General features: G+C 56.3%; 1 protein-coding gene across 1 annotated transcript in view; it reads left to right on the forward strand.

Annotated features, from left to right (window-relative positions):
- The window catches only part of LOC147096365 (zinc-binding protein A33-like), a 77,468-nt gene that overhangs the window by 56,597 nt on the left and 7,409 nt on the right, over positions 1 to 13,462 (forward strand). The window lies entirely within an intron of this gene.

Here is a 13,462-nt window from a genome sequence, read left to right on the forward strand (position 1 = left end):
CCCTATCTTGAAGCTCCTGGTTGGCTTCTCATTTATGTGCTGGAACTGCTTATCCTCAACATCTCGTCTTATGTTTGGTTTGAGCAAATCCAAGCGACATCTTAGTCTCCGGTTGAAAAACAGCACGGCTGGAGTTTGGTTGGTTACTGCATGTGTCGCATTCCGGTAAGCAAACAGGAAGTTATCCATCTTGTGTTGCAGTGGTATGTCGTCATTATACATTGCCTTTATGGCCTTTTTAAAGGTCTGAACAAACCTCTCAGCCAATCCATTTGTGGCTGGATGATATGGGGCAGATGTGTAATGTTACACCCCATTATGCTTCAGGAACCTCCGGAAATCCTCAGACACAAACTGTGGGCCATTATCAGAACAGATCTGTTCTGGCAACCCATTCCTGGCGAAGATGGTCCTTAGGACTGCAATAGTTTTCTCCGTGGTGGTGGAGGACATTTTAATGACCTCTGGCCATTTCGAATGGGCGTCCACAGCGATTAGAAACATTGAGTCCATAAATGGACCAGCGAAATCAATGTGTACCCGTTGCCATGGAGATGAGGGCCACTCCCATGGATGTAGCGGGGCCTGTGGTGGAGCGTTTTGGACCTTCTGGCATCCTGTGCATCTCTTGGTCATATCCTCGATTTCTTTATCGATTCCCGGCCACCACACAAACGCCCTGGCTAGGCTCTTCATTTTTACCCCTCCCAGATGACCCTCGTGAAGCTCATTGAGGTACTCTATCTCTCAACTTGGGTGGAATTACCACTCGGGATCCACACATCAAGGTTCCCCGGCACACTGACAGCTGTTCCCTCCTTGGCGAGAATGCTGGCAACAGTGAGTCGCCATATGCTGGCCATCCCTTCACCGTCAAATCATAGACCCGAGAGAGTGTCGGGTCATTTCGGGTTTCCTTCTCAATACCTGCGTTTGTAACAGGCAAACATTCGACTATGGTTGCATGGAATATCTCCACCGGGTCCACTGCAGGTGCTTCTTCCGCCGTAGGCAACGGTAGGCGCGACAGCCCATCAGCGTTTCCATGTTGTTTCGTACCTTTGTACTCTATGTCATACTGATGTGCCCCTAGAAAAAGTGACCATCTTTGCAGCCGCTGCGCCGTCATCACCGGAACGCCCTTCTTTCGGTTAAAAATTGAGACCAGGGGTTGATGATCAGTCAGTAGGGTGAATTTCTGCCCGTGCAGATAGTGATTGAACTTCTTCACCCCCCACACCAGGCTGAGGGCCTCCCTGTCAATCTGGGCGTAGTTACCGCTCGGCTGAGGTTAGCGAGCGCGATGCAAAGGCTATTGGCCTCTCTGAACCGTCATGGAATTTGTGTGACAGCACCGCTCCAATGCCGTAAGGTGACGCATCACATGCCAACCGAATCGGTAGTGTTGGGTTGTAGTGGGCCAATACTTCTTTTGAAGTGATTTGGCATTTACATTCCTGAAAGGCACGCTTACACTCATCACTCCATTTCCATGTTACACCAGTTTGAAGGAGGGCGTTCAGTGGGTGCAGAATTGTAGATAAATTCGGCAAGAACTTATGGTAGTAGTTCACCAACCCGAGGAACGACCACAGTTGCGACACATTTTCTGGTGCTGGAGCCTTGACTACAGCCTCAATCTTGTCCGGCGACTTATGCAACCCTTCCTAATCAATCATGTGGCCACAATACGAGATTTGTCTCCTGAAGAACTCGCATTTGGGACGGTTGGCTCGTAGCCCATATTCCTGCAATCTCATGAGCACCTGTTCCAGGTTGGCAAGGTGTTCATTGTCATTTTCGCCCGTAACCAGGATGTCGTCCAAATAACACTGGGTCCCCGGGATCCCTTGCAGGACTTGTTCCATTGCCCTCTGCCACATAGCCGGGGCCGATGCTACCCCAAATACCAGTCGATTGTACTGGTAAAGGCCTTTGTGTGTGTTTATCGTGAGGTATTTCCTAGATGCTTCTCCCACCTCCATTTTTAGATACGCTTGAGCCAGGTCAATCTTTGTAAAACATTTCCCTCCAGATAGTGAGGCGAAAATATCTTCTATCCGCGGAAGCGGATACTGTACTGTGTGCAGGACTGGGTTCACAGTCACCTTGAAGTCCCCACAGATGCGAACCTTCCTTGGCTCCACAGGCGTGCTGCTCAATGCTTTCTTCATTACAGGAACGATGGGTGTGGCCCACTTGCTCCAGTCCACCTCAGACAGCACCCCCGAACGCTCCAGACTCTCCAGTTCAGCTTCCACAGCTGGATGTATCGCGTATGGCACTGGTCTGGCCTTGAAAAATTTTGGGGTTGCGTTATCCTCAACCTTTATGGTTGCCTTTACTCCTTTTAGAGTCCCAAGTCCTTGTTGGAACACCTCTTCCGCATCAGATAGAATTTGTGACAGACGTCCAGGTGCGACGTCATCATCTTTTTTGTCAGTCACAGTTAGCGCCAGAATGGATTGCCAATCCAATTGTAGTCTTCGGATCCATTCACGTCCCAATAATGGTGGTCCTTCATCTCGTAGTATATACATGTATAGTTTCTGTGTTTCCTTTCCATTATATTCAACTGGCACCCTTATTTTTCCTCTGGGGTAAACCTTTTGCCCCCGTGTATGTCTTCAATACAATGGACGTGTCCTTTAAGGGTATGTGTGAGAATAGCCGCTCATAGTCTCGTCGATTCATGACAGTTAGGGCTGATCCTGTGTCCAATTCCATCTTCACTGGCGACCCTGCTATCATGAGGGTGACCCAAATGGTTCGGTGATCTTCTTTTGCGATCACGTTGTGTAACTTTAAACAACTTAGTCGCCTGCTCCCGGAGTCCTTATCATTCTCCTGATCTTCTGAACTACTATCTGTCAGTTTCTTTACTTTCCTGCACTGTTCCTTAGTAGTTCTTGTCGTGTTGGTCTTCTTTCCCGACCTGCAGACTCTTGCTATATGTCCCATTTTCCCGCATTGCCTGCATATTTTTGTCTTTAAACCAGCAGTCCTTCTGCTCATGAGTTGTTCTGCCGCAGCGATAGCACTTTTCGGCTCCATACGCCATTTCGTTAGCGCTGTATTCTTGTGGTTTCTGTTGTATTTCCGCGGCTCCCCGTGCTGCTGCTTCGTAGGATACTGCCATGCTGAAAGCCTGTTCTAGCGTCAGGTCCTTTTTTGAAAGTAGTCGTTTCTGGGTTCCTTCACTCTGGAGCCCGCAGACAAACTTATCCCGTAAGGTGTCTGCCAGTCCTGCTCCGAACTGGCAGTGCTTCGATAACTTGCGTAGTTCCGTAAGATAGTCAGCATTGCTCTCATCTTTGTGCTGGTTTCTTTTATGGAACTTGAATCTTTCTGCTATCAGCAGTGGTGTAGATGTTCCTGTACGATATGAACAATCTCCTCAAAACTTTTCTCCATTGGTTTAGCTGGGGTAATTAAATTCCGCAATAGGCCGTATGTACTCGCACACATCAGATTTAATAATACCAACGCCCTCTTTCCATCAGCCACCTCATTTGCCTTGCAGTACACTTCAATTCTTTCCACATACGTGGTCCAGTCTTCTACCTCGTTGTTGAAAGCAGTGATACTGCCACTTTTCGGCATCTTGGGCGATTTAAAATGGCGCCTCCAGCGCTTTTGCTTCTTCCCCAATGGAATAAAATGGCGCCTCCCGCGCTTTTTGCTTCTTCTCCAACGGGATAAAATGGCGCCTCCCACACTTTTGCTTCTTCCCCTTACTGCCACGCTGCTCCTAGCGTTCTACGGGGTAGTGGCGGCGACCCGCAGCTTCGGCGCGCCTCGCTTTCCTTCCCCCCCGTTTAGTTTCTCTCCACTGTCCTGTTCTCGAGCACCGACCGCGCCCTGTGCACTCCACCCTCTCTCTCTTGTTTTCTTTTCCCGGCGACGCTGCACGGCCCGATTTGTAGAGCCGCTCGATCGAGCTTGAGCCCGCCGCAGTCCGGAAGGGTCAGCGCGCTACCTGCTACCAGCACGATTTGCTGGAACCACAGTCTCTCCCGCAATTCTCCAAACACCGATGGATTCTTCGGGCGGTTGCCCTCGGTCGACGCCCGTTGCTCAGACTACGACCTTCCAGGACCTTCCTTTCAGGCGAGATCCCCGTGAGATGATGCCACACTGCAGGTGAGTTCGAACTTACTCGTCGCCACTGTAAAGTCCGCGCCTCAATAATACATGGACTTCGGGAGAACAGTTTAACAGGTACTTTACTGAACAAGAGGCAGCTTGAAAACTGAAACTACAGAAGCCTGCTAGGGCCTTTTATACAGGGGTGGTCACTGCCGGTACTGCAGTCTAAGACCAGTTATTCCCTTAAAGGGACATACACAACACCTCCCTTTCTTCCTCACCTCCCCCTCTCTCTCTCTCCCTTCCCTCTCATCTCTCCCTCACCTTTCACTTCTCTCTCCCCACACCCTCACTCCCCCTCTCTCTTCACTCCGCCTCCCCCTCTCTCCCCTCGCCCTCCCACACTCTCTCTCTCCCTCCCCTTCACTCTTCCCTACCCCCTCCTCTCTCTCTCCCCTCCCTCTCCACTCCCCCTCCCGCTCTCAGCACTCCCCCTCCCCCTCTCAGCTCTCCCCCTCCCCTCCCTCTCCCGCACTCTCTTCCTTCCCCCCTCCCTCTCTCTCCCCCCTCCCCTTCCGCTCCCTCTCCCCTCCCCCTCCACCCCTCTCTCCCCTCCCCCCTCTCTTCTCTCTCCCCTCCCCTCCCGCTCCCGTTCCCGCTCAGTTCCCCTCCCCTTCACTCTCCCCTCCCTCTCCCTCCCCTCCCCCTTTCTCTCCCCACCCCTCTCTCTCCCCTCCCCCTCTCTCTCGCCCCCCTCTCTCTCTCACCTCCCCTCCCCCTCCCAGTCTCTCTCCCGCCCCCTCTCTCTCTCCACTCTCTAGCCCCTCCTCCTCTCCCACTCTCTCTCTCTCCCCTCCCGTCCCCTTTCTCTTCCCTCCCCTCCCGTCCCCTCTCTCTTCCCCCTCCCCCTCTCCTCCCCTCCCCCTCTCTCTCTCCCTCCCCTCCTGCTCTCTCTCCCCTCTCCCGCTCTATTCCCTCCCCCTCTTTCTCCCCTCACCCTCCCACTTTCGCTCCCCTCCCTCTCCCCATCTCTCTCCCCTCTTCCTCCCGCACTCTCTCCACATCCCCCTCTCAATTCAATTCAATTCAATTCAAATCGCTTTATTGGCATGACAAGTTACATCTTATGTTGCCAAAGCATCCGAAAACATTCATGTTTGTTCACAAAAATACAGATCTATCCATACAGTGTATAAACAGATATATCCCTGAGTGTATAAATATATACTTTCATATAATTTATATATACTCTTTTCTTAAATTTGCTGGTTGTCCCTCTGTTTATGGCAAGCTGTAACATAGTGTGCCGCTAGTGTCTCCCCACCTCCCTGCGCTCTCTCCTCCCCACTCCTCACTCCCCTACCGGCTCTTTCTTCCCACCCCTCTCCTCCCTCTCTCTTTAACCTCCCCCTCTCTCTCCCCTTCCCCTCTCTCACCCCTCCCTCTCTCACTCTCTTCCCTCCCCTCCCACTCTCTCCCCTTCCCCCACTCTCTCCTGCCCCCTCTCTCTCCTTCACCCTCCCCATCTCTCTCCCCACTCCCTCCCTTTCTTCCTCACCTCCCCCTCTTGCTCTCTCCCTTCCCTCCCTCTCTCTCCCCCGCCCTTCCCTTCTCTTCTCTCTCCCCACACCCTCACTCTCCCCTCCCACTCCCGCACTCGCTCCCCTCCCGCTCTCTCCCCTCCCCACCCGCTCCCTCCCCTCTCCTTCCCTCTCTCTGCCCTCCCCTTCCTCTCTCCCCTCCCCCACCCTTCACTCCCCCTCCCCTCATCCCCCTCCCAATCTCTCGCTCCCCTCCCCACCCTCTCCCTTGCCTCCCACTCTCTCTCCCCTCCTCTCTTTCCTCCCCACCTCCTGCTCCTTTCCCTCCCACTCCCCCTCTCTCTTCCCTCCCCTCTCTCTTCCCTCCCCCCTCAGTCCTCCCCCACCCCCTCTCTCTTCCCTCCCCTTCCCCCTGTCTTCCCTCCCCCTCTCCTCCCCACCCCCTCTCTCTCCCCTCCCCTCTCTCTTCCCTCCCCCCTCAGTCCTCCCCCACCCCCTCTCTCTCCCCTCTCCCTCTCCCGCTCGCTCACCCTTCCACCTCTCTCTCCCCGTCCCCTCCACGTCTCTCTCCCCCTCCCACTTCTCTTCCCTCCACCTTTCTCTCCCATCCTCCTCTCTCAGTCCCCTCCCGCTCTCTCTACCCTCCCCCTCTCTCCCTACCCCTCCCCTCTCTCTTCCCTCCCCCACCCCCTCTCTCTCCTCCCCTCCCCCTCTCTCTCATCCCTCCCGCTACTCCTCCCATCCCTCCTGCTCCCCCTCCCCCCTGCTCTCTCTCCCCTCCCTTCTCTCTTCCCCCCCCCGTTCTCTCTCCTCTCCCAGTTTCCCTTCCCACCCCCCTCTCTACCCTCACCTTCCACCTCTCTCTCATCCCCCTCTCTCTCATTCACCTCCCCTCTCAATCTCTCTCCCTCACACTCCCCTTCTCACTCCCCACCCCTCACTCTCCCACACCCTACCAGTCTCTCTCCCCAGCCCACCCGATCCCTCCCCTCTCTAACACCACCCCCTCCCTCCCTCCCTCTCTCTCTCTGCTCCCAGTGCCCCTCTCTCTCATCCCTCCCCTCCCCCTTCCCTCCTGCTCTCTCTCCCCTCCCCTCTTTTCCCTCCCCTCCCTCCTCCCCCTCTATATTCGCTCCCCCTCTCTCTTCACCCCCTCTCTCTTCACTCCGTCTACCCCTCTCTCTCCCTCACCTCCCCTCTCGCTCGCTCTCCCCTCACGATCTCGCTCTCACCCCTCCCCCTCTCTCTCTCCCTCACCACCTCTCTCCCTCACCTTCCCTCTCCCCACCCTCTCACTCTCCCCTCCCTCTTTCACCCCTCCCAACCTGCTCTCTTCCCTCTCTTCCTTCTCCCTCCCCTCTCCCCTCCCCGCTCTCTCATCCCTCCTCTCTCATCCCTCCCCTCTCCTCTCCCTCTCTCTACCCACCCCCTCCCACTCTCTCTCTCTGCCCCTCTCCCTTCTCTACCCCTACACTCTCTCTCCCCTGCCCGTCTCTCCCCCCACCCTCTCTCTCCGCTCACCTCCCACACTCACTTCCCTCCCCCTCCCCTTCTCTCTCCCACACCCTCTCTCCCTTGCTCCACCCGCTCCCTCCGCTCCACACCTACTCCATCTCCCCTCCCCACCATTCCCTCCCCTCTCTCTCCCTCCACCTCCCACTCTCTCCCCTCCCCCGCCCTTCCCTCCCCCTCTCTCCCCTCCCCCTCCACCTCTCCCCTCTCTCTCCTCCCCTCCCCCTCTCCCTTCACTCCCACTCTCTCTCTCTCCTCTCCCTCTGTCCTCCCTGACCCCCCTCTTCCCAACCATCCCCCCTCTCTTCCTTCCCTCTCACCCTCACTCCCCTCGCCCTCCCACGCTCTCTCCCCTCCCCCTCCCTTCCCTCCCCCTCCACCTCTCCCTCCTCCCCTCCCTTCACTCCCACTCTCTCTCCCCTCCCTCTGTCCTCCTCGTCCCCCCTCTCTTCCCAACCGTCCCCCTCTCTCTTCCTTCCCTCTCACCCCTCGCCCTCCCGCGCTCTCCCCTCCCACTCCCACTCTCTCTCCCCTCCCCCACTCTCACTTCCTTCCCCCTCCCCCTCCCCCTTTCTCTTACCTCTCCTCTCTCTCCCCTCCCCCTTACCTCTCCTCTCTCTCCCCTCCCCTCCCTCTCTTTGCCTCACTCTCTCTCTTCTCTCCCCTCCCCCTCCCACTCTCTTCGCCTCACTCTCTCTCTTCCCTCCCCCTCCCGCTCTCTCTTCGCCTCACTCTCTTCCCTCCCTCTCCCCTCCCCCTCTGTCTCTCTCCGCACTCCCCCTCCCGCTCTCTCTTCCTTCCCCTCCTCCCCACTCTCTCTTCCCTCCCCTATCCTCCCCTCTCTCTCACCCTCTCCCCCCCCCTCTGTCCTCTCCCCCTCCCACTCTCTCTTCCTTCCCCATTCCCCTCTCTCTTGCCTCCCCTCTCCTCCCCTCTCTCTCTCTGCTGTCACTCCAGCTTTTTCTCCTCATGCCTCCCCTCCCCCCTCTCTCTCCCCTCCCCCTTCCGATCGCTCTCCCCTCAGCCCCTCCCTCTCGCTCGCCTCCCCCTTCCGATCTCTGTCTCCTCACCCTCTCCCTCCCCCTCTCTCTCACTCCATGTGTCAGCTGTGGCTCTGTGGGTAGCACATTCGTCTCTGAGGCAGAAGGTTGTGGGTTCAAGTCCCACTGCATGGACTTGAGCACATAAAGCTAGGCTGACACTGTAGTTTGGTAATGAGGGAGTGCTGTACCATCGGAAGCGCCGTCTTTCGGATGAGATGTTAAGCCAAGGCCCCGTCTGCTCTCTCAGGTGGACGTATTTCGAAGAAGAGCAGGGGAGCTCTCCCCGGTGTTGTGGGCCAATATTTATCCCTCAATCAACATAACAAAAAAACAGATGACCTTGTCATTATCACACTGCTGTCACTCCCCTCTCCCCCTCCCGTTATCTCTCTCCCCTCCCACTCTCCCTTCCCTCCTCTCTCTCCCCTCCCCTCCAGCTCTCTCTCATCTCCCGTCCCTCCAGCTGTTCCTCCCCTTACCCCTCCACCTCTCTCCCCTCCCGCTCTCTTCCCCTCCCCTACCCCTCTCTCTCCTCTCTCCCCTCACCCCATCCCTCCCCCTTCCGATCTCTCTCTGCTCCCCCTGTCCCTCCAGCTCGATCTCCCCTCACCTCACCTGCCCCCTCAAGCTCTTTCTCCCCTCCCACTCTCTCTCCCCCCCTCCCACCCCTCCCTCTCTCTCTCTCCAAGTGTCAGCTGTGGCTCCGTGGGTAACACATTCTCCTCTGAGTCAGAAGGTTGTGGGTTCAAGTCCCACTGCATGGATTTGAGCACATAAAGCTAGGCTGACACTCCAGTACTGAGGGAGTGCTGTACTGCCAGAGGTGCCGTCTTTCGGATGAAACATTAATCCGAGGCCCCGTCTGCTTTCTCGGGTGGACATTGTGGTAAACCACTTTTATCGTTCACTATCGTTACACTATAGTTATCACTGTTGTATTGTTCTCACTGTTCTCACTGTTGTATCACTATACGAGGTCGCCTCTTGTCGCGCTGTTATACCTGGGCTGACCACCTCCGACTCCGCCCATGGCTCCACCTACCTGCCTGTGGTAAACCACTGTTTGTATTCCTGTTTGTCCTGTTTGTATTCCACTGTGTACATGCCTGGACATGCCTCGGCTGACTCCTCCCACAGGTCCTAGTATAAAGGTGACTGCTCCCCAGCCCTTTGTATTTCTGGACCGGTCGACCACTCGAGGCAGACCTCCATTCTGTTGTTAATAAAAGCCTTTGGTTACTCTTCTAACTCTCAGTCTTTTATGAGTAATTGATAGCGCATCAATTTTATTAACAACATTTTTATAATGGAGAAGATCCTCACACCAGCATGCCTGGACTTAGATCATCGGGAGGCGGACTCATCCACCAAGTTTACTCACTGGCTTAAGTGTTTCGAAAAATTCCTGACCGCCTCCGAAGCCATCAAATCGGACGAGGACAAACTGGATGTCCTGACCTCCAAAGTGAACCACCGAGTGTACTCGGTCATCCAAGACGCGACCTCGTACGCGGACGCTATCAAGCTCCTCAAGGACCAGTACACGCGCCCAGTGAACGAAGTGTACGCCAGGCACCTCCTGGGGAGTCGTAAACAACAACCTGGGGAATCGACCGTGGAATACCTTCAGGCACTGTCTGTGCTTGGCCGGGCCTGTGGTTGTAAGGATGTAAAGGCCGCCGTGTACACAGAGGAACTTATCCGGGACGCTTTTGTAGCGGGCCACAGATCCAATTACACCCGACAGCGACTGTTGGAGCAGAGTAACCTCGACCTCAACAAGGCCTCTGAACTCGCACTATCGTTGGATGCAGCCTACCAGGGCATGGATGCCTACTCCTCTGCACCGTGGACGCCGCGGGGAATGACAGCCTGGGACACGGTAGGACCGCCTCATAGCGCCGTGCCACCCCAGCCACACCCCAACAACGGCCCAACTACCGCAGCAGTGTCCCAAGGCCAGACAGCAGTGCCCCAAGGCCAGAAATGCTACTTCTGTGGCCAGGCAAAACACCCCAGAGCGCGCTGCCCGGCGAAAAACGCGATCTGCTCGGGCTGCGGGAAGAAGGGACACTACGCTCGCGTCTGCAGGGCCAAAGCCACCCCGAACCCCAGCAGCGCCGCGTGTGGGCCATGCGGGCCGCCATCTTGGACCTCCCCGGCCATGTGCGAATCACCGGTACAGCAGCCATTTTGGACGCCTCCAGCCACATGGGGATCATGCACGCCGCCATCTTGGACGACAGCCGGGACGCTGCAGGCCCCCGACACCGCCTCATCTGATACCCGCAGCGACACACCGACCCCTACGCTGGCATCCGTTACACTGGACCAGGCGAGACCGCACCAACTGGCCAGTTCCACAATGGACATTAAGGTAAATGGTCACGATACAATCTGCCTTTTTGACTCTGGGAGCACGGAGAGCTTCATCCACCCCGACACGGTGCGGCGTTGCTCTCTCCCAGTCCTGCCTGCACAACAGCGGATTTCTATGGCCTCCGAGTCCCAGTCGGCGGACATCAGCGGCTACTGCGTGGTGACACTCGTAGTAGACGGGACCGTGTATGATCATTTTAAACTTCTGGTCCTGCCTGACCTCTGCGCTGCCGTCCTGCTGGGGTTAGATTTTCAGTGCCATCTTAAAAGTGTTACGATGGCGTACGGTGGACCCCTACCCCCACTCACAGTCCGCAGCCAGCAGCTTCCAAATTGCCCGCCGCGCACCAGGTGCAACCTCTCCACACTCAGAGTCACCCCCCCACCACTGTTTGCTAACCTCACCCCCGACTGTAAGCCCATCGCCACAAAGAGCAGGCGATACAGTGCCAGGGACAGGGTTTTCATTAAAACCGAAGTGGAGCGGCTCCTGAAAGAAGGGATTATTGAGGGCAGCACCAGCCCCTGGCGAGCCCAGGTTGTGGTCGTTAAGACCGGCGAGAAGCAGCGCCTGGTCATCGACTACAGCCAGACAATAAATCACTACACCCTGCTGGACGCCTACCCACTCCCCCGTATAGCTGATATGGTCAACCAGATCGCGCAGTACCGCGTCTTCTCGACCATTGACCTGAAATCAGCGTACCACCAGCTCCCCATCCGCCCTGAGGACTGCCAGTACACTGCCTTTGAGGCAAACGGCCGCCTCTATCACTTCCTTAGGGTTCCCTTTGGCGTCACCAACGGGGTCTCCGTCTTCCAAAGGGAGATGGACCGGATGGTAGATCAAAATGCGTTGCAGGCCACTTTCCCATATCTGGACAATGTGACCATCTGCGGCCGTGACTTGCAGGACCATGACGCAAACCTCGAAAAATTCCTCCGCACCGCCCAACTCCTAAACCTGACATATAACAAGGAGAAGTGCATATTCCGCACAAACCGCCTCGCCATCCTTGGCTGTGTTGTGGAACACGGAGTCATCGGCCCCGACCCTGACCGGATGCGTCCCCTTATGGAACTCCCACTGCCCCACTGCCTCAAGGCCCTGAAGAGGTGCCTAGGGTTTTTCTCCTATTACGCCCAGTGGGTCCCCTACTATGCGGACAAGGCCCGTCCGCTGATCAAGTCCACCTCTTTTCCCTTGACGGCAGAGGCCCGCTTAGCCTTCCACCGTATCAAGGAGGACATTGCCAAAGCCACCATGCACGCAGTGGACGAATCCATCCCCTTCCAGGTGGAAAGCGACGCGTCCGACTTTGCCCTGGCCGCTACCCTCAATCAGGCGGGGAGACCCGTGGCCTTCTTTTCACGAACCCTCCAAGGCCCGGAGACCAGACACTCCGCTGTTGAGAAGGAGGCCCAGGCGATTGTGGAGGCTGTGCGTCATTGGAGGCACTACCTGGCCGGAAAACGATTTACCCTGCTCACTGACCAGCGTTCAGTTGCTTTTATGTTTAACAACAAGCAGAGGGGCAAAATCAAAAATGACAAGATCTTGAGGTGGAGAATCGAACTTTCCACCTACAACTACGAGATCTTGTACCGGCCCGGGAAGCTAAATGAACCCCCGGATGCGCTATCGCGTGGCACCTGCGCCAGCGCGCAGATCGATAGACTACGGGTCCTCCACAATGACCTCTGCCACCCGGGGGTCACCAGGTTCTTCCACTTCATCAAGGCTCGCAACCTGCCTTACTCTATTGAGGAGGTCAGGACCATGACCAGGAACTGCCAAGTCTGCGCTGAGTGCAAACCACACTTTTATAGACCAGACAGGGCCCACCTGATAAAAGCCACTCGCCCCTTCGAGCGCCTGAGCGTTGATTTTAAAGGGCCTCTCCCCTCCTCCGACCGCAATGTGTACTTCCTCAATATTATTGATGAGTACTCCCGTTTCCCGTTCGCCATCCCCTGCCCGGACATGACCAGTGCCACGGTCATTAAATGTCTGAACAACCTCTTCACCCTGTTCGGCTTCCCCAGCTATATCCATAGTGACCGGGGCTCATCGTTTATGAGCGACGAACTCCGTCAGTACCTGCTAACTAGGGGTATTGCCACAAGCAGGACCACCAGTTACAACCCCCGGGGGAACGGACAGGTGGAAAGAGAAAATGCGACAGTTTGGAAGGCCGTGCTGCTAGCCTTAAAGTCTAGGGGCTTTCCAACCTCCCGCTGGCAGGATGTGCTCCCCGATGCGCTCCACTCTATTCGGTCACTGCTCTGCACTGCCACTAACGCCACCCCTCATGAGAAAATGTTTGTCTTCCCAAGGAAGTCCACATCGGGGACATCGCTACCGCCATGGCTGACGTCCCCAGGGCCGGTCCTACTGAGAAGACACGTGAGGACCCATAAAACGGACCCCCTGGTCGAGAGGGTCGACCTCCTCCACGCCAACCCCCAGTATGCTTACATCGCATACCCGGACGGGCGGGAGGACACAGTCTCCATAAGAGACCTTGCACCCTCGGGGGCCGCAGTAACCCACTACCCACTACCCACTACCACCCCCCCCCCCCCACGATCCGATATCCAGCCCCAGCAGACGGCAGGCCGGGGCCCCGCGACCCGCTCGACATCTACGAGGACGACACGCCTGTGCCACAGCCTACGCTGGACTCGACGCCGGAAACTTCATTACCCCTGCCGTCGCCACGCCGATCACAGCGGCAGACAAGACCTCCGGAGAGACTCCAATACACTAACTTTTAATACACTTCACCCCGCCGGACTCAATTTTAAACAAGGGGTGAATGTGGTAAACCACTGTTTGTATTCCACTGTGTACATGCCTGGACATGCCTCGGCTGACTCCTCCCACAGGTCCTAGTA

The sequence above is a fragment of the Somniosus microcephalus genome, unplaced genomic scaffold (assembly GCF_052327205.1).
Source record: "Somniosus microcephalus isolate GS21.2 unplaced genomic scaffold, FLI_Smic_1.0 unresolved_chr1, whole genome shotgun sequence".
NCBI lineage: Eukaryota > Metazoa > Chordata > Chondrichthyes > Squaliformes > Somniosidae > Somniosus > Somniosus microcephalus.